A 24,697-nucleotide genomic window follows, 5' to 3' on the forward strand; every position below is an offset into this window, starting at 1 on the left:
CAACACCAAGGACTAAAACAAAACACCCAAGATAAGCACATCAAATCATAGTCATGACAACCAAAGTTTATACAGATTATCAAGAATTCAAAAATAGGCACCCAACATGGATATTCTGCTACATACATCCACATAATGAAATAAAATTGTCAAGCATGAGGGTTATAATATACTGTCAAAAATGAGTTTTTAGATCAATATTAAATCAAATATAATCACATGATCAACTCCATAAAACTCTATCTTCTCTAACCTTTTTGGATGCCTGCTATATGCAAAAACAAGATCAATTGCAAAACTTCAACTCAGATGGGGATTCATAATCATCGATTTCTTGAAAAGAAGATTCCCTCCAGCTTGCAGAGCTAAGAAATCACAAAATAAGAAATATCTAGAACATTAAACACCATGGATCTTTGCATGCATTGACATGCAAACACATGCAACCAAGATGCAAGTTCATTCCGTGAAAACTAATATTTATAAGTCAAATGAATGATGTAGCTGTGTATGTGGTATTCAATAATGGATATCAGAACATGGTTTGAAAGGAGATATGATGATTCTATTGGGGTTTGAATTGGTAATCTCTTATAGCTTGGTGTTTCACTTGTATGTAATATAATATTTTTTGATATATATAATGAAGAGATTTATAGATTCTAAACTTTATTACTAGAACACTCGAGAAACAGATGTATTATATCTAGTTCTAATGACATTCATTTTAGGTACCTAAGCATGCTCTTACGTATAGAGCCAGTTATTCATTGTGAAGATAAAGGTATGTCACTAGTACATGCACCACATTGGTAAGAAAGGTCTACAATCCTTTAAAGAATTTTTTTTACAAAGGGGCCTATTGATCGTTCTCTTGAGTTTGATTTTTGTAAGCATTTTATTTATAGAAAATATTTCTTTTTATTTAGTTTTATTGTAATTATAAAAAATATTCTAATTTATTGTCTAAGGGGTTGAGCTTAACTGGTTAAAACACTGGGTTCTCACTGTGGAGACCCAAGTTCAATTTCTAATAGGGACATCTGAAGTGGAATTCTAAGCTGTGACTCTTGGCCTTCCATAGGATGGGGAAGGTCTTGGGGTCAATCTAAACAAACATAATAATAATAATAACAATCAAACATAATAATAATAGTAATTCAAAGATATGTAATGGGGATGGGCCCCCCTACTGTGTCCCCACTGGTTCATAGCTCCAGTCAAAAGCTATTTAAGCTTCGACCAATTATCAATAAAAGAAAAAAAAAAATTCTAATTTATTAGATCTTATTCATTTTGTTTGTTTGTTTGTAAATATACCTTATCTAAATCTTTGTGTTATATATCATTTAGTGATAACTATTCTTGAGTACAATGGTGCATTTTTTCAAAAGTTAAAATGATGGACCTTTAGTTAGTTTAGAGATTTTAAGACTTTCTTAGAAAACCAAACTAGTAGAAAGATTAAGATATTGTAAACTAATGACAATTGTAAGTATTGTTCTATATACTTTAATATATTTTCTAAGGAGAATGACATAGAAAATTATAAGACAATTGCATACAATACTGAGTAGAATAGAGTTGTAGAATACATGGAAAATTTGTCGATGGAGAGGGATAGGACTATTATTAAAAGGTTTAGCCTAGATAAGAGTTTTAGGTAGAAGCATTTGATACTAAATGTTACTTAATCAATAGGTCTCAGATATCAATGCTTGTAGAGAAAATCTCAAGAAGTTTTGGATGGAAAAAAACAACCTCTGTTAAGCAATTTTTTAAATTTTATTACAAGGAGTATAGTAATGTGTGTAGGGAGAATCTATCAAAGTTGGATAAAAAGGCTTAAAAATGTATCTTTATTGACTATGTCATTAATGTGAAAAAGTATAAGCTTTGGGGTTGTGTGGTCAAAATTTTTCTCTATGTTTAGAATTACTTTCTAGGGAGGTCACACTTTCCACTATAATTGAGAAACTAAAGTGTGATTTGGGAAGACAATTGTGTAGCCACAACTAAAGATTAAAGACTCACCAAATGCTAAACCAAAGATTGAGGTTGGATTAGATGAAGATGATATTATGTAGATTTTAAAGAGTTTGGAAGAAGAAATAGAACCTCCACCTCAATTTTTGATAAGGTTTTCTTTATAGAGGAGGCAACTAGAAAGGTATACACTGATCACTCTACCAAAATAATTCAAGAATCTAGGTATAGACGGATCCATTCTACCATTCAAGAATCTAGGTATAGACGGATCCACTCTACCAAAATAATTCAAGAATCTAACTTAATTACATCTTTAAAAAATTAAACCTTAACAAAATATTTACACAATTTTAACTAACCCATTTACCTTAAATAAACTTTTTAAACTTTTTGTATTGAATAAAAGCTGAGCAAGGTAATATAGAGAATGAAGATAAAAGAGCAGGAGCTGCAGCAGTAGAAGAAAAGCATAACAAAGAAATAATAAATCAATATCAGTAAATCTGTATCCATTTTATATCACACATCTCATTCCACTGTGTAGAAAATATCTTTCAATACATATAATACTGTAAAAATAACTCAAACATGCCCTTTTTAAATCACTGTATTAGAAACCCTCCCTACAACATACTATTTCTCAGAAGTAAAACCAAAAGATTACTCATTGGGCAGCTTGAAACAAATCTGAACAGTAGATTTAACAGAAAGAATTGTGCACCTTATTTTTTCTTTGAATCTGCTCGATTTCATTTCGTTTGTCCAAATCGGCAATGTAACGAAACCTCCTTTTGCTATTCTTGACAACAGAGCAGAGTTTTCGCCATCTCTGAAGAGCAGCCTTGCTGGAGTGCTTTGCCCCCACTCCAAAATTTTCATTCAGATATTTCTCCATTGCAATAGAAAATGTTTGGAATGAAAAGGGTTATCTTTTTCTTCTTCTTCTTCTTTACAGGGTATTACTATTTGCAGGTGGTCATCCTCCATCATCTTCTGCGAAGCTTCTGGAATGACAATCTTGCAAAGTTTCAACACGGAAACGTGTACACAGATGGACGGGAAAGACCATTCTTGAAGTTTTGGAGGATATTTAATCCAGCTGTTTGCAACACGGAAACGTGTACACAGATCGACGGTGAGGATTTCCCCAAATATGTTTGGAAGAAAGTCTATGCATTGGACAAAGTCTGTCAGTGCAATGTACATTATTGGAATATTTCCTTAAGATTAATAAGTAATTATTATATTAATTTAAGTAGTTAATATTTCAATTGGTTAGATAATGGAGTTGAGTCTAGACATGCATTTGAAATCATAAGAATTAAAATACATGTACTTTCTTTGCCCAATACAAGGTTTTCATTATAACCTTGACTCAAATTAAAGTTGCCCTTTCAAATTTAATCATATTCAATTTTAAATTTCAACTTTAATTTGAGTCAAGGTTATAATGAAAACTTTGAATTGGGCAAATAAAGTACATGAATGTTAACTAAGAGTGATTTGAATACAAAGGTTTTGCATATTTAAATGATAAACAAAGTATGGAGTCAGTGAGGAAGCCAAATGGCCGAAGCTATTCTTGCTCCAAAACAGACCTTTCGTACAACGTGATAGCGACGTGTTAGTCAATCACAACCGTTTATTGCAAAATCGACTGTGTAAAATGCATGACTAACACGCGTGTCGTGTTAGTCAATTTGTGCTGCTGTTTTGGAACCAAAATAGGCGCGTCCGAGCCAAATAAGTGCCAAACAACACAATACCACATGCTAGAAATATGTAATTAGGACCTACAAGTGAAGTGACATAAAATAAGATGGAAAATCAAAATGGTATATATTTTTATCCTCTTAAAATCTAAAAATAAACAATTGATCTTGTTGTCACTTGGATTTGCACCCTTCTTAAACATAACGCTCAAACAATCTAGTGATACAATGAGAAGATCTCAAGATCTGGAACCTTTCCAATGAGATTAGACCTCCAGAGAAAGTTAATTCCTTTACTAAATCTAGATAATATTGTTGATTCAAATCAACACTGATAAGCTAAAATTTAACCCTAAATTAGTTATCCATAGGAGAAAAGGAAAGAAAGATCTAAAAAAATGAAAATTGTGGTTATGCACCAATGTGTTCTCTTTGTTAGATATTTGGTTAATCCCGAAGATATTGAGAGGGGGGGGGTGTGAATCAGTGTCTAACCGGTTGATGAAAGATTTAAACTTATTTGCAACTTTATAACTGAAATTAATATACCAGTAATCAAATAATAATGTAGTAAAGAGAAACAAAAGAATCAACATCAATGCATACCATAACACATATATTTTTGGCGAGGAAACCCGGTAAGGGAAAACCCTCGGTGGGATTTGTGACCCACAATATTTACTCGCTGGCCAATATGAATAAATATTACTTAGTACAATAGGGGCCCACACATGCAGGAAGGCCAACTGCCTAGAGCTCATTGCTCAACACAAAATGGAGTCCCACTGACTACACAATTGGATGGTTAAATCCAATAACAATGTACTACTTCAAAATAGCATCTGCAATGTTGGATTCAGTACCAGTTTAAGCTCTGTCTGATACCTTTGCCAAAACCTTGTTGGTAAATGATTCTGATTTCACATAATAGTCTTCACTGTACTCTACTTCTTATTCGCTCTCAAAATAAATACATCAAAGTGCATATACAACTATCCGGTATCATATTTCTATCCTATCACATATACTGCTTACATACACACATTTCATTACCTACTTCGCATACTGCTACTCCTTCTTACAAAATGACCTACAAGATCTCATACATATATGAGTCTTTACAATACATCATGTCGGCTATACAATTACAATTTATATTACATAAACAATATTATTGCCAAGTCGGCTTTGGATGCCGGTATGATCTGTTGTCGATGTGAATAAACCTTATAGTATCTGCCGGTGCCGGTAGGTGAAGTCTATTGCTGGTATAGCCTGTGAACCATGTTGAGCCTAGTTGCTATCAATGACAACATCTACCATTCTCATTCGAGTGTATAATGCCAACAATCTCCCCCTTTGGCATTGATGCCAACACTTATGAGAAAAACCAAAAACTGAAATCCAAAACTGAAATTGCTCCCCTTGAGCAAATGATCTCCTTCTGTTCACTTGTCACCATGCCTTACTCTGTACATTTTTCTCATTATACCACTCCCCCTTTGACATCAATGACAAAGGATGTCAAAAGTATCAAAAATTCAAAAATTCACTTAGATCCCTGAAGCCGATTATGTACAATCTGAAAGATATCCGCCAAAACCAAATTAAGACTCTGCAAAAACTTTGTACTGTCAGAAACTACTGTCTCTGTTTGCCTGATCATCCCGATGAGATAATGCATATGTTGCTCCGATGATCTGTCTCCTTGAATTGTTGCCTTAGATAGTTCATTCTGGTGTGTTAGTAGATTATCCAATCTAGGACCAAGTTTATTCTTCAAGTCCTGGGTTTTCATCTTCAACCTTGTTTTTTCTCTTTCCAGTTTTTCAAATTTCTCTTCATTAATAGTCATCTCTTGATCCAAAATTGATTTTAGTTTTGAAGAACCAATCATGTTATCTGCAATGTCATCAATCTCTTTTTGAGTTTTCTTTATCTGTTCATCAATGCCTTCTGTTAAGTGATGAGGTTTGCAGGCTTCCCTGTACAATTCCTTGTATTCCAAAATAGTTGAATTCAGTGCCGGTAGCAATGAATCAATCCGTCTTGTACAATCCTTTATTGTTTTGTCAAAGAAATCTTCCTTTTTTTAATTAACTCTTTTCTGAATAGTTTCCTCATCTATTTTATCTACTGACTGAATGTTAGAAGAAATGAATTTGGACGTGTCCAATTTACTTATTGACCCAACAATGTGATCTACCTTGCATGACGGTGCAATCATTTGCAAAATCGATAGAGATTCATCAATAGCCTTAAATGCTAAGGCATTGCATTTAGTTATCTTCTTTATTGAATCCAACAGTACATCAGTGACGTTTGTTGGTCTAAAACCCATAGTGGAAGTACTGGGAGAAGTGCTAGGTTCGGCAATAATTTTTTTCTCTTCTCCAGATACCTGTTCAACCACTTTAACCACTTCCTTATTCACTTTTTCATCCTTATTCTCATTCTTATTCTCTGTCGGTTCAGATTCAGTTTGTTCTTGTTCATTTTCTGCCGGTATCTCAACGTTCTGTTGAGTGTCAACTACCTTTGCTGGTGATTCAGATTTCTCAACATTTGCAGATTCTGATTTCTTTTCCTCAACAATTTCTTTATCCAATACAATATTGATGTCCTGTGTGTCAACATTCATTGTGAACAAAATGTTTGACTCGGGATCAACATTATCTGCTTTCACTTCCTCTGACTTCTCTTCAGGCTGATTTTGCTTTTCTGTTGATGCCTTTGCTACTATCAGTGGGGTGTCCTGTGTCGGTGGAGGTAAGTTATCTTTTATTGTGAAATTAGGAAAACTGCCAACCTTACTCTTACCCATATCTTCTTTCTGATATACCTTAGCGAAAGATTTGTCAACTTTCTGTCTTTCATTTTCTTCCCTTTTCTCCTTCTCAACAAAGACTATATCCCACTTATCCGTTGTTTCATCTGCTATCTCTTTTAATTTGCCAGCCATGAGGCTAACTTGCCGGCGACCACTTGCAAAAACAGTCTTATTAGCTTCAGATATCAAATCATCAATTTCTTGCTTAGACTTAACAGGATGAACCGCTAACAGTGCCTCAACCTTCAGTTTCTTATCTAATTCCATAATAGACATTCTCTTGGCTTCAAGTCTCAGATATAAACAATTTGGAAGAACATCTATAACTTCAATAAGAACCTTCTTATAAATATCTAAGTACAAGATTATACTCTCCTCAATAGTATCCTTATTGGAAAGAATGATAGAACTTACTAACATTACCAAGATTGCCGTCCTGAGTTATTTCATTTATAAGTTATGTTGGTGAAAGAGTATTAGATACCTTTTTTTCCGATTTCTTATGTGTAACTTTTTTCTTCAGACTACTGGGCTCTCTTACAACTTGTTGTTTCTTTCTTAGTGTCCTTGTTTTCTTTGGTGATGGAGCAGGTGTCGATGAGGGTTTTCTTTTCTTCCTTTCTACCCTTTTGAATTCTGCAGCCTTGTCATTGTTAGAGTCGGATGAGGTAGCCACTGGAGAAATATGTGTTACCGGTTGGGTAATTGCACAAAGTTGGTGGTCAAAAAGGGGGGTATAAGTGGACACTTTTTTTTTTTTTCTCTGAAATCAGGTGAACCTAAACTTGGAGGCAAAATTTGAAAGTCATCCACTCAAGATATGAAGATAATCAAAGAACAAATATTGTACTACTTTGAATCTAGTTTCCAAAATATTAAACTTTTTCAAAATTGGATAAGATTAAGGGGGTCAAATCCTTCGCACATGAAAAATTGACCCTGATTTTTTCTGAAAACATCACATAGTGTCTGACGTGCGCATCAAAAAAGTCAAAGTTAGATTTAGTATTTTGACAAATCCTTTGGCAGAAAGATAGTTAAGAGTGAGCACTAGAAGATGTTTATTTTTTTGTAAGTTTTTGTTGAGTATTTTTTTTATGATTTTTCCAATCGAGCACATCCTGAAAATTAGCCCCTGTTCGTGCGCGAAGCATAAGTTGCACTAAACAAATAAAAAATTTAATTTTTTTTAAAATTGTAAATAATCAAGTGCACTACAATAATATATAAAGTTTTTTAAATTTGGATAAGTATATCAAAAGTTATTCAAAAAATGGTGCACCTATGTTTGTGAGAACTATGGAGACACTGGTAAAGTAAATTCAATAATAATATGTTATTGTTGTTCAAATTGAAAAAAAATTATATGGTTAGAAAGCTCAGAAAATGGGTGAAAATATGGTGGAAATTTTAGAAATACCCACTTGATGAAGTGTAAACCCGATGATGACAAGGTCAATAAACCAAGTCGATAAAATAAAACACGTCAAAAATGAGAGAAATGGAAGGAAATCAAACTTCCAAACCGTAGCTTTGTCATCCAGGCCTATTTCCAAGTCTAAACATTCAAAAGCATGTACGAGGTACTTATGGTTTAAAAAGAGCATACATGATACTTATGGTGTAAGCAGCGCGTACGTGCTCTTTTTACTATAAACACCGCGTACGCGGTATTGTATAATATGATATTCTATATATAATATGTATATATTACATATAATATATGTAATATATAATATGTGTTTATACATATAATATGTGTATAATATGATATTGTATATATAATATGTGTATATACATATATAATATATATATATATATGTATATATATAATATATTAAGTATATATATACACATGTAAGTGTATTGTCTCCCCCTCTTAAATGCATACAAGGTGCCTCTCTCTCTCTCTCTCTCTCTCTCTCTCTCTCTCTCTCCTTCTCCCTTCCTCCATAACCCATCCCTCCCTCTCTCCCCTTATCCCTTCCTCCATACCCCATCCCTCTCTCTCTCTCTCTCTCGCATTGTCCCCTTCTCCCTTCCTCCATACCCCATCCCTCCCTCTCTCCCCATCCCTCTCTCTCTCTCTCACTCTCTCCCATTCTCCCTTCATCCATACCCCATCCCTCTTTCTCTTCTTCTCTCCCTCCCTCCCTCCATACCCCACTGCGACTGTGTCTGCACTTCTATAGAAGTATGTGAATTTATTTTTGTCTGCAACTTCCTCTTTGATTTTTATCATGTATGCTCTCCTAAGAAAATTGACTAATGGATTTTGTAGTCACACAAATCTGTCCAGCTTAATTAAATAAATATTCGCTATTTATTTGATTAAAAATCCACTAGCCATCAGTTAATTAAATTAAATATTTAATTAATTCATCTCCAAACATTCTCCTATTAATTATTCAATTTATTTTAATTAATTCATTAAATCAAATCCACAATCAATTTGTAAAGCGGAAAATCGCGATCGAACCCTAGTTGCTCTCCCCTCTTCCAACTCCGAGGAGAGAGAAGGGAGAGTCTCTAGGGTTGATGGTTTTCACTTAAGGGAGAGACTTTACATTCAAAAGAGGGGTTGAAACCCACAAGATCCAATCCCACGCAATGCAAGATTGGATGCTAAATGTGTTTCAAGGGTTATGACAGCAAGGCTACCCTCTTTTGTAAAGAATGTGCATAGAAGAATTAAGCTAGGAATGCATAGAAAGTGACAAAGATTCGCTTATAAACTGAGATAGGAATACGGTATGAAGCTACGGACCTGGAATTAGCAGTAAAATGTCGATACGGCGCTGTCCTGCAAATTTGAGTAAAGGTTGTCGGGACGATGGCGCCCGAGCGCCACGGTCCTCCGAAAAATCCGCGAAACGAAGGGGGATCTGTTCGTCTCTGTACAAGGATTCCAGATCTTCAATTTCAGCCGCGTACCTGCAACCTACACACAGAAAAGCGAAGACAATTGGGGGGTTAGGAATTAGGGGTTTGCCTTTAGGTCAAACCCCGGTTTTGGAATTAACCAAGAAATGAGCAAGTGCTGTAAATGTAAATGTATGTAAAACAAGTACTAATACCTTGTTCTAAGGATGTTTGTATCCTTATGTGCGAAGGTATAGATGTTGTATGTTGTTGTAGTATGTGATCTCCTCTTCAATGGTTGAATCCTTGTCTTGAATGCAACACTTAGCCTTGAATGGAGACTTGAAATGATCAATTGCTTGAAGGAATGCTTGAATGCTTGAATGTTTGAGTATAGTTTCCACGCTTGTACACATATGTCCTTCTTACCCAAATGGGAGAGGCAAATGTAGTTTATATACTTGTCAATTAGGGCTGATAGACTGATTTTCCCGACCTTAGGCCGACCTGGAAAGATAATTTCCAATTTGCAAACAAAAAGACCCTAGACCCCATAGGAGACTGGGCCCAAAATAGGACTGAAGGACCAGGGCGCTGGGCGCTCTGGTCCCACCTCCCAGGACAGCAGGGTGCAAGGAGGTTCAGGCCAGGGTGCTTGAAAAATGCAGTTTTTGGTGTCATAATCAGGTTTCGGGGTCTCCATTCAGGTTGCGTGTTGCGTCGCCATCGTGAAGACCGAAATGCAGTCGAAATTGCAAGTGTCGCAATTTTAGGACGCTACATAATTAAATAAATAAAATCTATTTATTTAATTAAATCCCCCTATTCCTCTTTTAAATAAATTAAATAAAAACATTTATTTAAATCATTATCCCCCCCCCACTTGCATTTTTCTACAAATGCAACTTGCACACATTTATTGAAATAAATGAATTTTTATTTTTAATAAAATCCTATTTTCCCTCACCCACCAAATCCACTTGCAAAATCTAATCCTCTTCTAGATTCTTCTAACCCCTTCCTAATTAGCCTAATACATTCCCTAATTATTGTCACATTCCTAAGCAAAATGGAGTCACTTCTCAAAGACTTCAAAAAGTCTTTGAAAAGCATTTAATGCTTTGTGTGTTCAAAAAATTAACCCCCAAAGTCTTCCAAGACCACTAATGGCTCTTACATGACCATTTATGGCTCTTACATAACCATTTATGGTTATTTCAAACTTGTCTCCCCAAACATTTATTGTTTTGACCATATTTATCCTTTTTACATTTGCACAAGAGTTTATCCATTGGATAAAAACTTTATTCTTTGAATAAAGAGTTTATTCATTCAACTAACCTTGACTTTAACTCCCAAGGTCATATCAAGCATTTAATGCTTATTCCCTCTCCTCTCAACCTATCTCACATTGACACTTGTCATCTTGGGATTGGGTTGAAAGCCCTCACATGGATTTGAAATCATTCAATCCTGACCTTTGTTGAGATTACTCAATCTCAACCATCCATTGCTCCATTTTCCCTATAAATAGAGCCCATTTCTTCATAATCCAGATCTTGAAAACTTGTATGCATTTAACCTATAGGCATTTTAGAGAGCATTTAGCATAGCAAACTAAAATCTTGTCATTTTGGGTTAAAATCAATCATTTTAATATCATCTAGTATTTTAGCTTTTCATTTCCCATTTGAAGCAAAATACTCAAATCTCAATCCTCCATAAGCATCCATAGTGCAAAAAGCTGCTGAGAGCTACACTATTTTGGAACTTGGAGAGGAGAGGAACAAAGGAGAAGAAGCTAAGAGCATGTTAGGAGGTATTTGGAGATGCCTCATCATATTTGCTTATTTAGTTAAATATGCTTTTATGTTTTTAGTGACTCTTTTGATATGCCTGTTTAGATTAGTTTTTGATTGACTAACATTAACAATTTTCTTGTTTCTTGTGTTGTTTATCTCAGACTAACCTTGTCCATTTAACAGAGCATCATTTGGTGAACCCGACGTGAATCCAAACACCAAAAAGATCATTTTTTTTAAACCAATAACATGTTTGAATGTTGAAAATGTCACACAGGTTGCGCTTTGGCGCTATTGAACTCGTTCCAGCGCTATTGATACTTGTTGTTCTAGCGCTATTGTTTTTACAATAGCGCTATTGTATCAAGTTTAGCACTTTTGACACTGTTTTGGCGCATTTGACATTGTTTTGGAGCTATTCACCCTGTTTCAGCGCTTTTGCCTTCTCTGTCTTTCCCTTTCTTTTAGCGTTTTTGTGTTAAATAGTGCCTCTGTTCAAACACAGACTAGCGCTATTGTAACAGAACATTGTAAAAAGCACCTTGTAACCAAAAAAGTGAAAGTTTTTAGGTTTGTGGAAGCCCCCCCCAAACATGGATTTTACTAACTAGTTGTTGTTTGTGCAGGTTTAAAACTCACCATTAAAAATCACAAACTTTCTTTTTTGGTGCTTTAAAAACTTGAACAAACAAATTTTCCTTGCTTTCTAGTTAGGGTCACTTGTCTTTGGTGCATTAAAACTGAACAAGACAAACATTTGTTTTCTTGCAAGTTAGGAAACACACTTCATTTGGGGATTAAAATCAACAATTCTATTTTTCTTGCATCAAAAGAATTCACAAACCACACTTCAAATTTGGGTGCAATTAAAACTTACAATCAACTTGTTTAAAAACTTTTTTTTGGCAAAGCGATCTTTCTTTATACGAGCTTCAAATTCAGTTGACCAGGATTTCCCATTTCTAGATTACAACACATTTTGTCATTGAAGTTAAAAAGAACACCATGACTATTGGAGCAACATCTCCAAATAACTAGATCACATTGCAATGGCAGATTAAAAAGAACAAGTGTTTTTTGTACTTGGCACACTTGTGCAAAAAGTCGGTCGAGTGGTCCTACCTCTAACACACACTATCCTCTCCCTTGGTTTTCGTGGTCCTAGGTGCAAGAGAAAAGTGTTAGTAACACTCAAAATTTTATCTTTTTAAGAGAGGCCTACCAAGAGACACATCACTCTTGGGAACGACCTCGCGCGGTAAATCCTTTGAGCCGCTATAGAAATCAAGTGAGAGCGAAAGCTGTAGCCTTGGGTATAGCTGTTCCTACAGTGTAACTGGCCGAAAGGACAAATGGGCCCCACCACTAGTTACAAGGCTCTTAAGTGAGTCACTGCAGAATGAACTTATGTCCAAAAACATCGAACATGACTAAACACCTTTAAGTAGTAGCCCACCCGTTCTATTGATTGAGGATATTTGCGATATAATTTATTGCAAGAGCATAGATGGTTTTGCTCCCAAGATACTCACCATACATATTTCCTTGAGTAGAAACATAGCTTTTTGAAAAGTCACTTGTGGCTTGATAAAAGTGGTGACTCCCCCATCATAGGGATCATCTATTTGTTATACTCGTGCAAGACTTAGTATATCACATCCTTACCTGCCAAGGCGGGATTCATAAGGTATGTAGTACCAAAGTCGAAAAAATATCAAGATGTGGGCTAAATTTATCACAACTGGCCATTTGACCTTAGGGATAAAAAGTGTTTGAAGTGTGTTTGTTTTAGTCAAGACCAAGTGCAAATTGAGCCGACTTCAGGCTTTGGAAATACACCTTAAAATACATCTAAAGGAAGGGTCATATACAAGTCCAAGGATTGGGTTGATCTAGACCCATACTCATTTGTGCCTTTGAGGCTACATTCTTGTGTTTTTGTGCTTGCTTTGTTTTCTTGTCAAAGAAACATCAAAGGAAGATCACTTCCAAAAACCAAGTATTCATCCAACCAAACACATCAAAAACAAAGTGCAAACAACAAAAGTATCAAAACTTTATGACCATTCTTCACATCTTGCGAAAGAAGAAGCGTCATCAGAATATCAACTTGAAAAGAAGACCATTCAGCTCAAAGGCTTTGATCAAAAGGAGAAAATTCTTTTATCTAAATAGACAAATCTTTGTCTCCCATAGAGTTTTTCTGCGTCACATGTGCCTCTACCTTCAAGGAAAAACAAACGAATTTGATTCAGAAACATTGAACCGCAGAGCTTTTATGCAATATAGAGCTCTGAGTTATCACAAAAACTAGGGAGGTAAGATTAATCCCAACTTTTTCCCAAACGTCTGTATCACATACAACACAGCTTGAGAAATACCACCAACACTCGAAAGGGAAGAGGTAGAGTTTGTCCCATTTGTAACACAAAGTTTTTATTGAAGTTGAAAACATTTTTTTCGTCCATTTCATCCATCATCACTTCATCATCAATCCGTTCCAAAACTCAAAACATTACGAGGTTCTTGTCCCAAGTTCTTTTTTAGATATTACTTGAATCAAACACATCACATCACTTTTTAGATTGTTTCTACATCCAGGATAAGCTCGTCCTAAGAGACACATCTACGCAGGTTAAAACTAGTTCATGAGTGAATCCTCTCATTACTAGGTAGTTCAATCTGTAACACATCTCAGATTTCTCTACACCTTACCACATCAAAACTTATCAAACAAGCAAGCAATTCAAAGAAGGAATTTCGGTTACATCTAACCTTAAAAGTGCTAGAGATCTACATGCAACACAATTCACCAACCATCAATCTCTCATTTCATCAACAACTCATCATCATCTTCACACAACTTCAACAAAGACTCATAAGCAAAATGGCTCAAACCCGATCACGGTCAAGGCAACGAGAAATAGAAATTGAAGAAGAAGAGGAAAATCTCAATGAATTTCAAGAAGCACTTGGAGGAAATGCGAATGACGAAAACCTAAGTACCCGTACTCCTGCAACAATAGAAAGGGCCCAACATAACCCTCTCTTTAACAGACTTTTTGACAAAATACTCAGGAGCAATGCAGATGCTCACTTTTTAAAGCTCGCTCAAGAAGGAGCAAAACTCCCCTCTGACTTTGATCTTGCCCAATTAAGACAAGCATCAGAAAGACAAAGTCACCATGAAGAGGAAAGAGGTAGAGATCCCATTAGATATAACATTCCTCGAGGTAACCCACCACCTCCTCCTCCAAATGAAATGGAAATGTTGCGGCAACAAGTCGAGAATCTCGCCCAACAACTTCATAGTGGTGTCAAGACTAACCAATTCTCACTCAATGACATCTGTCCCTATCCTTTTGATAGGAATCTTTATATGCCACCCTTTCCATGAGGATTTGAAACACCCAAATTTGAAAAATATAGAGGAAAGGCAGATCCCTGTGATCATGTCAGAGAATTTCATTCCGCTTGTCTTGAAGTGGCATATGAAGACACCTACCTAATGCACCTTTTTCCCCAAAGCTTGGGAGGAACAACCACATCATGGTTTTCCCGACTATCAGGTGGCATTAGAACATTTGAGGAACTCATCCAGAAGTTCCTAGCTCATTATTCTCATAACATTGAACGCGACATCACCATGGCTGATCTATGCAACACCAAACAAAAACTAGGTGAACTATTCTCAGTATTCTTGCAACGATGGTGCCAAATGTCTAGCAGACGTTCTCTTCAGTTACCTGAACGAGAACTAGTGGAAATATTCATTTCCAACTTAAACGAAGAAATGAAATTTCACCTGGATGTTAAAGACACAAACTCTTTTAATGATATGATCACCAAGGGTTTGAAATGTGAAAGGGCACTCATCAAGAAAGGACTCATCAAAATCTATAATGAACCAAAGGATGGTCCTCACCCACGCTTCAATAGTGATAAACCAAGCTTCTGGAATAAAAACAAGAATATCGTCAACGATGGGGTTGTGGATTCTAGGACTATACAAAATGCACAACCTGTGGTTCGGTTTGTAGGACCAAATCCTCCACCTCCGAACAACACAAATGCTCCTTCCAATCAAGGTCGCATCACATCTCATGATGAACCACGACCTCGTCAGCAAAAACAAAAATGCATTTACACTCCCTTAGGAGAACCCATCGAAACAATATTGTGACAACTCATTTCTCAAAATTTGGTCACTCTACCAAAAACATCAAACTATGAGCCTCAAGTCAAACCGACATGGTGGAGAGATACTGAACACTGTGATTTCCATCAAGGAAGAGGACACAAGACAAGTAATTGTCACCGATTAGAAGATCTTATTCAGGATCTTATTGACTGAGGAGAAATTGAAATTGAAGGACATGACCCAAAAACAACAAATAATGATCATTTGATGCTCAAAAATCCACTTCCATCACAAGATCAAAGGGGTACTTCCACTTCCAGGCGAGGCACTAATACCACTGATTATACACAGGCTACGTATAATTACACTGTAAATCATCTGTATGATGCCAGTGAACAAGTTGCAACTATAACCTTCAAAAATCCCAACTCAAATTGCAATGTTGTTACACGTCGCGGCAAAGTTACCATAAAGGCAGCTCCACAAGGCACCACCTCCATCCCAAAGCAATACAATCTTGTGGAACAATTAGACAAAACCCTTGCACTTATATCCATTTTAGAGCTATTGCGCCTATCGCCATCTCATAAAACTATCTTGGATCAAGCACTCCAAGAGGCGTCAGTCCCTGCAAACCTGAATACAAACCAATTTCAAGCCATGGTTGGAAATCTAAAGTCATCACTTTGTGTCACTTTTTTCGAAAGTGACAACTCTTCTTTCCAGCAACCTCATAACGCTTCACTACACATTGAAGGCTTTATCAATCAGCATAGGATCAAGCGAGTCTTGATAAATAATGGAGCAAGCCTGAATATTTGTACACTACAGTTGGTCATAGCATTGGGATATGTGGTAGAATAAGTGGATCCTTGTAAGAAGATCACAATCAAAGCCTATGACGATGTAGAGCGGTCATCCAAAGGAGCTGTGGTACTACCAATCCGAGTGGGCCCCGTGGTAAAGCACATCATCTATCAGGTTCTGGACCTTCCTCTTCCATACAATCTATTTTTAGGGAGACCTTGGATACATGCCATGCAAGCCGTTCCATCTACCTACCATCAATGTATCAAGTTCCCACATAACGGTGTATAGATCACAATCCTGGGCGATGCAAATCCCTTTGCGTATTGCCATAATATCAGCCATCAACCAGAGATTACCATTCCTAATAATAGAGAAGCCATTTCTTCCACATCATATATAAGTCCCGCCTCTCTTGCCAGTTCAAACACCACTATACCAAAGCAAGAAAATCTTAAGATGAAAGTAGCAGAGGAAGGCCCTGGGGAATACAACTTGAGTCAACTCTTTTGTGTGGGACAAATGCCCACTTCTCCTTGAACAGATGGTAAACCACAACAGTTACTCCAGCAACCACTAATCATGCCTGCATGTGCTTTGATGCCTTTCATCCTTGGACAGAGTCAAGAAGAAGAAACCCAAGATGAGGACTTAGCGGACTGGATCTATAAAGATCCCATCACCACTGATATACCGCAAGTTAAACTTCCTACGGCTCAGTATGGCAAAGGTCTCCTCATTATGCAAAGAATGGGGTATGATGGTCAGAGTGCTTTGGGATGTTGCAAACAAGGACGACATGAACTTCTGTTGCCGAAATTAAAGCCCAAAGGTAATACAGGCCTAGGCTTTGAAAAAGAGATATTTCCTAAACTCAAATTCAAAGGAAAACCCAGCAAACCATTATGTCAGCCTACTGCAAAAAGGACACCTTTTATTATCAAAGCAACCTCAAGCACCATCCCAACTACCCCATCGAGGCTCAAAACCCCAAGACAACCATCACCAATACCATTCATACCACCAAGCGAACCAGTAATCCCATCAGCAGCACCCTTAGCAGCAGCAACTGTATCAGAACCCGCAGTAGCATCTATGACACCAGCAGTTCCAGCAGAAGCCATTGAGTCAACACTATTGATGCTCCCCGTACCAGATTATTTTATCCCCATCAACCTTCTTGTAGCACCGATCACTACAAAGGTACATCAACCAATCACACCTGCAGTATTTAACTCAAAAGACATCCTAGTATGGTATAGTAATCGGATGTTGGAAAGTGACTCAGAGACCAACTCACATGAGTGGGAATTTAATTCTATATAGCTTAACACTTCAGATGAGGAAGATGCATCACTACCTCCGCCACGCAAAGACATCCCTATTTATGGAGAAGCACAGATAAAGACCACTTGGGTTCCTGAACTAGAAACATCTTCCACAGACCCTACATCTCATCCTACGCCTGATTCTGACAGGGAGAGTACCATTAACGACCTTCACCATAACGTCTTAACCCTCACTGATACATCTAACGCACGTAACCTAATCGATGAAGTAATGCCCATTATCCACCCTGAACTCATCGAATGGAACCAACTGAATCCCCCATGTCTTGACTTCTTCCAAAATGATGAGGCTATCATTGACTTTTTGGAATTAAGGGATAACCTACCAAGCGGGGATCACAAAGCTGGATTTGCCATTGAACTTAATAGCGCAGCATACTTCGGGGCGGATGGCAAACCTTTCAGTTGCAAAAATATAACAATAAAACATGGATCTTCCAGTGAAAACCACACTATGGCACTGTTTGATCCAACAAAAGTAAAAAGAAAGAGCGTATCCAATGGTGAAAACCTCTTTGAGGTGCCTGAGGATGAAGGGTTTGACATTCTCCCTGCTAGTACACAATAGGAATGATCAACGATTCTCATCGAGGAAACCAAAGAATACAATGTGGGGACTCCTGAAAATCCTCATCTCATACATCTGGCATCTCTTCTCACTCCAGAAGAACAACCTAAATTTATAGAGTTCTTCCAGAAGCGTCAGATCAACTTTGCATGGTCATATGCAGACATGCCTGGGCTTGATCCTGATTTAGTCATGCATCACCTCACCGTCGCAGAAGGAGCCAAACTTGTCAAGCAGAAGCTTCGCAAGATGCATCCTCAGATTGCAGTACTAGTCAAAACAGAACTCAAGAAACTCCTAGATGTTGGTTTCATTAGGCCAATTGATTATGCAGAATGGATCTCCAATATTGTGCCTGTCGATAAACCAAAAGGGGGCATCCGCATTTGTACTGACTTCAGAGATCTGAATAAGGCCTATCCTAAGGATGATTTCCCCCTTCCAAATATTGACATCATAGTGGATCTGACAGCAGGACATGCCATGCTTTCACTCATGGATGGTTTTTTAGGATACAATCAGATAAAGATCGCACCAGAAGATCAACATAAGACAACCTTCACCTGTCCATGGGGCACATATTGCTGGAATGTAATGCCTTTTGGTCTAAAGAATGCAAGAGCGACCTATCAACGAGCAATGACCACCATCTTCCATGACATGATGCATACTATGATGGAAGATTATGTGGATGACTTACTAGCAAAATCACTCACCAGAGAATGGCATCTCCACATTTTAGATAAAATATTTGATAGACTAGGACAATACCATGTTCGACTCAACCCAAAGAAATGTGTCTTTGGAGTAACCTCCGGGAAGCTTCTAGGATACATTGTCTCAAGCAAAGGTATTGAGGTCGACCCAGCAAAGGTAAAAGCAATTATGGACATGCCACCACCAAAGAATATCAGTCAGCTAAGGACATTACAAGGGCGACTTCAATCCATCCGAAGATTCATTGCACAATTGGCTAATAAGTGTCACCCATTCACACACCTGCTACACAAGAACATCCACTTTCAGTGGGATGCCCGATGCCAACAAGCTTTTCAGATGCTTAAAGACTATCTCATGAATCCACCTTTGCTGATGCCACCAGATCCATGTAGACCATTATTACTCTATATCTTAGCAACAAGTACAACATTGGGTGTACTACTGGCACAACATAATGCATAAGGAAAAGAGTGTGCTGTCTACTATATCTCTCGCACACTAGTGGGCTATGAACTCAATTATACACCTATTGAGCAAGCTTGCCTAGCAGTAATCTTAGCAGCCACTAAACTAAGGCACTATCTATTAACACACAAAGTAAAACTCATTGCAAAGATTGATCCACTCAAGTATTTACTTAGCAAAGCAGCATTAACAGGTCGCTTGGCCAAATGGGTAATGATTCTAAGTGAATTTGACATCGAGTATGTAGATCGTAAAGCTATCAAAGGTCAAGTTATTGCAGATCAGTTGGCTGATGCACCTCTCATAGGTGATCATCCTCTCATTTCCAATTTTCCAGATGAAGAGATATTCATGATTACAACAACACAACCATGGAAACTATACTTTGATGGTTCATACACTAGGCACGACTCGGGGGCAGGCATTCTGTTTATCACACCTCAGGGTGATAGCATCCCGAAGTCTTACAGGCTCACATTTCCATGCACCAACAACATCGTAGAGTATGAGGCCTTGATTACAGGACTCAGGCTAGCCGTACAATGGAAATTACAATAACTACAAGTATATGGAAACTCCCAACTAGTCATTCGACAAGCAACTGATGAATATCAGACCAAGGATGATAAAATCATGCCATATAAGCAAATGGTGGACAATCTAAAGACATCATTTACTACTATCACTTTTGAGCAGATACCAAGAGATCAGAATCGAGCTGCTGACGCTATGGCTACCATCGCATCTCTCCTAGATCTTCCACATAATTCAACACGCTACAAGTTCTTGGTGGAACAGCTTTGGATTCCCGCTTATGATATCCCCAAATCCGAAATGATATGTCACCTTGTCGGTTCTAAATCCCCATGGTATGGTGAATTATACACCTATCTCCGCGATCACACCCTTCCTCCCAACCAATCGAATAACCAACGTAAAACCTTCATTCACCAAACTACTTGATATACCATTATTGCCGAAACCCTATATTGACGTGGTCTTGATGGTACTCTCCTTCGATGTCTGGAACAAGGTGAGATAACAAAGGCTTTGGAAGAAGTCCATGAAGGAATTTGTCGGACTCACTCAAGTGGTCCATCACTAGCCAAGAAACTCCTGCTCAATGGATGCTATTGGCCATCTATGGGAAAAGATTCCTACTACTTTGTCAGAAAATGCAAGAAATGTCAAGTTCATGGTGACCTAATACATGCACCAGCCTAGGAACTGCAACCAATCACGACACCATGGCCTTTTTGTCAATGGGGTCTTGACCTTGTGGGTAAGATTCATCCATCTTCATCCAATGGCCATAAATTCATTATTACCGCCACCGAATATTTCACAAAGTGGATCAAAGCTGTTCCACTTACCCAAGTCACCGACAAGCAGATCGCCTCATTCATCCTCAACTACATCATCTGCCGGTATGGTGTGCCCATGTCCATCATCATAGATAATGGTCCTCCTTTCAAAAATTAGGATGTCTGTGAACTTTGTGAGAAATTTCATATCCAACACCGCTTTTCCACTCCCTATTACCCACAAGGCAATGGTCAGGCCGAAGCATCAAATAAAAACATATTAAGAATCCTCAAGAAGACAGTCAATGATGCCAGCCGTGATTGGCATGTTCAACTGAATCCAGCACTATGGGCATATCGAACTAGCATTCGAACCCCTACAGGTGCAACTCCTTATTCATTGGTCTATGGTGCAGAAGCTATCTTGCCTATTGAGGTTGAGATACCATCATTATGAGTTTCCTTGCATAATCTCATCAATGATGAAGCATATAGAGTATCCCGTCTTCAGGACTTAGAGTTACTTGATGAGAAGCGACAAGCTGCATACAATCACCTCAAAGCCTATCAGCAGTGCATGCTTAGAAACTACAATCACCGAGTTAGATCTCATACATTTGAGGTAGGTGATCTTGTTCTACGAGAGAATCCTCGCAACCAACCAAACAAAGAACATCAAGGCAAGTTTGAATCAAACTAGCTGGGCCCATATGTTGTCACAACTGTCTTCAGGTCTGGGGCATATCAGTTGGCTACATGAGAAGGAGAACCGCTCGCAGATCCAATCAACAACATGCACCTCAAATGGTTTTATACCTGAGCTGTACAGAGCATCAGGCTCCCCTGCATACCAGAAAATACCAAAAACATTTAGAAAAATGTCCTGAAGAAATACAAAAACATTCAAAAAGTAAAGAAAAATCATGCATCCAAATGGTGAACAACCACTCCGGTGGCACCTTGGGTAAGTGCGATGGTGAAAACCTGGCAAATAGGTGCCACTCATAAAGACAATGACTCCAGTATCTTTCATGGCTCGTTGCGATCACATTCATACATACACGCATCCATCTATCTAACCATGGCTTGTTATTTGATCTGCAATAAAGAGATAGTACCTCATGCGTCTTGCATTCCACTCTATCATAGTCATATCTACACTTGGGGGCAATACCCTTAAAAATCTAGATGATGGAAGTGGATTCTACATTACAGGTGATTCAAAATCCAAAAACATTAAAAAATGTTCCACAAAATCCAAAAACATTAAAAAATGTTCCACAAAATCCAAAAACATCAAAAAAACCATCGAAAATCAAACAAAAACATGGCAACATCTTGTACATACTCATCCGCACAGATACAAAACAAACATTGACATAATACTCACATGATGACCATTTACCAATCAAACCACACAATCAACATCAACAAATCAAAATTGTCTTTAAAACAAGGATGCATCCTTCCTTACCAAAACAAAGACAAAAGTGATGTTTTCTTTGACAAGAAAATTATGTTAAGCTATCAAATACTTGGTTGATTTATGAGTACAATCATTTGTTTATCTGTATCGGAATCTTTCAGCATTGTTTTGTATCATTTGCGCATTATTTCTGATGAAGTTCTGGGTCATGTACTAATGGTGTCTATGTGGGAAGTTCACCAAGCTATGTGATCTTATGCCAAATGCCATCATAGATCATTATAGCATACTGACTACAGCGTATACCTCAACCATATGAGCATGAACCATTACCAAGGATCCTTATTCTTTATTCTTTATGTATATACTGTTTGTTTGCAGGAACAATGCTCTTCCTTTGGTTCCTTCCCCCTCATCCAAATTGGATAAAGGTTTTTATCTCTTAGTACGGTATGCACTTGTCTCAGGATATGATCAGCCTAAGATCAAGGAGGACGATCCAAGTCATGCATGAACGAAGATAATCCTTGTCTGTTCCGCAAGCAATACTCTGGTTGACTTGACCCTTATATCAAGTCGTTTGTATTAACTTGCTATATAAAAATTCATGACAGGAATACTCAGGTCATCTTGAATCATTATGTCAAGATGCTTGTATTCTCTTCCAACATTTTAAATCTCAATGATGAAAATAGAGCACTATGGATCGTCATTTCCATCTCATCTGTTTATATCTTGCATTCCGTTGCATATCACCCATCCATTCATTCATTCATATGTAGGCTTTATATGCAAAAGTGACCATTAAAGATGGTCTTGGATACAATCACGACCGAGTACTCTGATACATCATCAATGCATCATGCAAAGTCTCAAAAACCTTGCATCCATCATGGTCATATCATCATCACATTTAGTTGCATCTTGCATTAAGTACATCCATGTCATTTTTTAAACATTGCATATAGTTCATTTTTGACATTAGTTTTCATTAATCATTTGCATCATTGCATCAATCATAAATAATTAGATTCATTTGTGGGATCAAATTGTCTTTTGATTGTTTTAAAATCATTTACTATGCATTCATTTATTATCATTTATCCATCATCATTTCATTATCCTTTATCATTTATCATTGTATACATGCATTTATAGTTAAAAAGTGCATTCATTCATCCATTATTAAGTATCTTATTATGTTCATTTTAGGATTCATTCACATTGCATTCATTATCCTCTTTTTAATCGCATTAAGGTGCAGTTATTAAAACCATAAGTTATAGTATCATCACATTATCATTTTTACTTAAATCATATTTAAGCATTTAGAATCATAAATCCATTTGTTTCCAACACATTGGTTCATACCATTTTATATATATCCATTTTACATATGCATTCGTTTAGGCATTATCATATAAACATTTGTACTTTACATTTTGTTTATCCATATTACATTCATCTAAAAACATCTAGATGCATATCCATACATAAACATCATTCATTCAACCATTACATTAACATCATCGCATAAATCATCTCATCATTATATTGCAATAGGAAACACCAAAATCCTGTTCATAAATCATCCTAAGCATACATCATCATCATGGTATCACATACATAAAACATTACATCAAGAATCAAACAAATCATACATATATAAACCTGCATTCATATGTCAGTATCCAGCGTCATACATCATCATAAAAACACATGCATATAAGAAACATCTCATCAAATGCATACATATAGACAAAATCCATCTAAACAATAACATATCATCCTGCATAAACATCCATATAAATCAAATGCATATCATCAAAATATGGGATCTCCTCATATATATCATCTCATATATCAAAGTACAATGAAGTCTACAAAATCGGCTACCACGAGCCATCCAAGATACAGTCCAAAAAATAAACAATGATACAATACACATATGCAAAAATGCTCTCTCAAATGCCACTCTGGCCAGATGTTGTACCACCATCGCCACCTGCACCACCTGATCCATCTCTCCGTGGAGGCCTCATCGAACCACCACTCCCTCCTACATCCCCTGATCTCTCCCTCCGTAGAGGACCCATCACACCCCCACTGCTTTGTACCCTCTGTGATCGCTCTGATCTGGCCTGCTGCATCTGCGAATAGCTAAGAGCTCACTGACTAACTGACACCACCTGCTCATATAAACCTCACCAGTAGTCTATCTCCGCCTGTGCTCGCTGCATCTCCCTCATCACCTCCCCCGTAGGCCCCTGTGCTCCTAATGCAATTTGGACTCTCTCCTATAGCTTTGCCAATCTCTCCATTGCACTATCCCTCTCCTGCAACACCACCGCTAGCTCTGACTCCTGTGCAAATAGCTGCACATCCCTAGCCGCCACCTCTGCCTCCAAATCCTTTGTTCGGGTCTGCAAATGTGCTATCATATGATCTCGCAGATCTCTAGTGGCTCCCTCTCCAGTATCCATAGCTGCCTCACCTACACCACCCTCTCCAGTAGCTCCCTCCCCTCTGTCCATCGGGATCTCCCTCTCCATCCCCCTCCCACCTAGCGGAACTCCTCCCTAAATCAATGGTCCTTGTGCTATCCGTAGAGGCAGTCCACCTCTCCCTCTCTGCTGAACCCACATCCCCAACCCACCATCTCCTCCTCCACCTCCTCCTCCACCCTCTCCTCCACCTGCCCTCGGTCCTCGACCTCCTGCCC

Source organism: Cryptomeria japonica, chromosome 8, assembly GCF_030272615.1.
Source record: "Cryptomeria japonica chromosome 8, Sugi_1.0, whole genome shotgun sequence".
Classification (NCBI taxonomy): domain Eukaryota; kingdom Viridiplantae; phylum Streptophyta; class Pinopsida; order Cupressales; family Cupressaceae; genus Cryptomeria; species Cryptomeria japonica.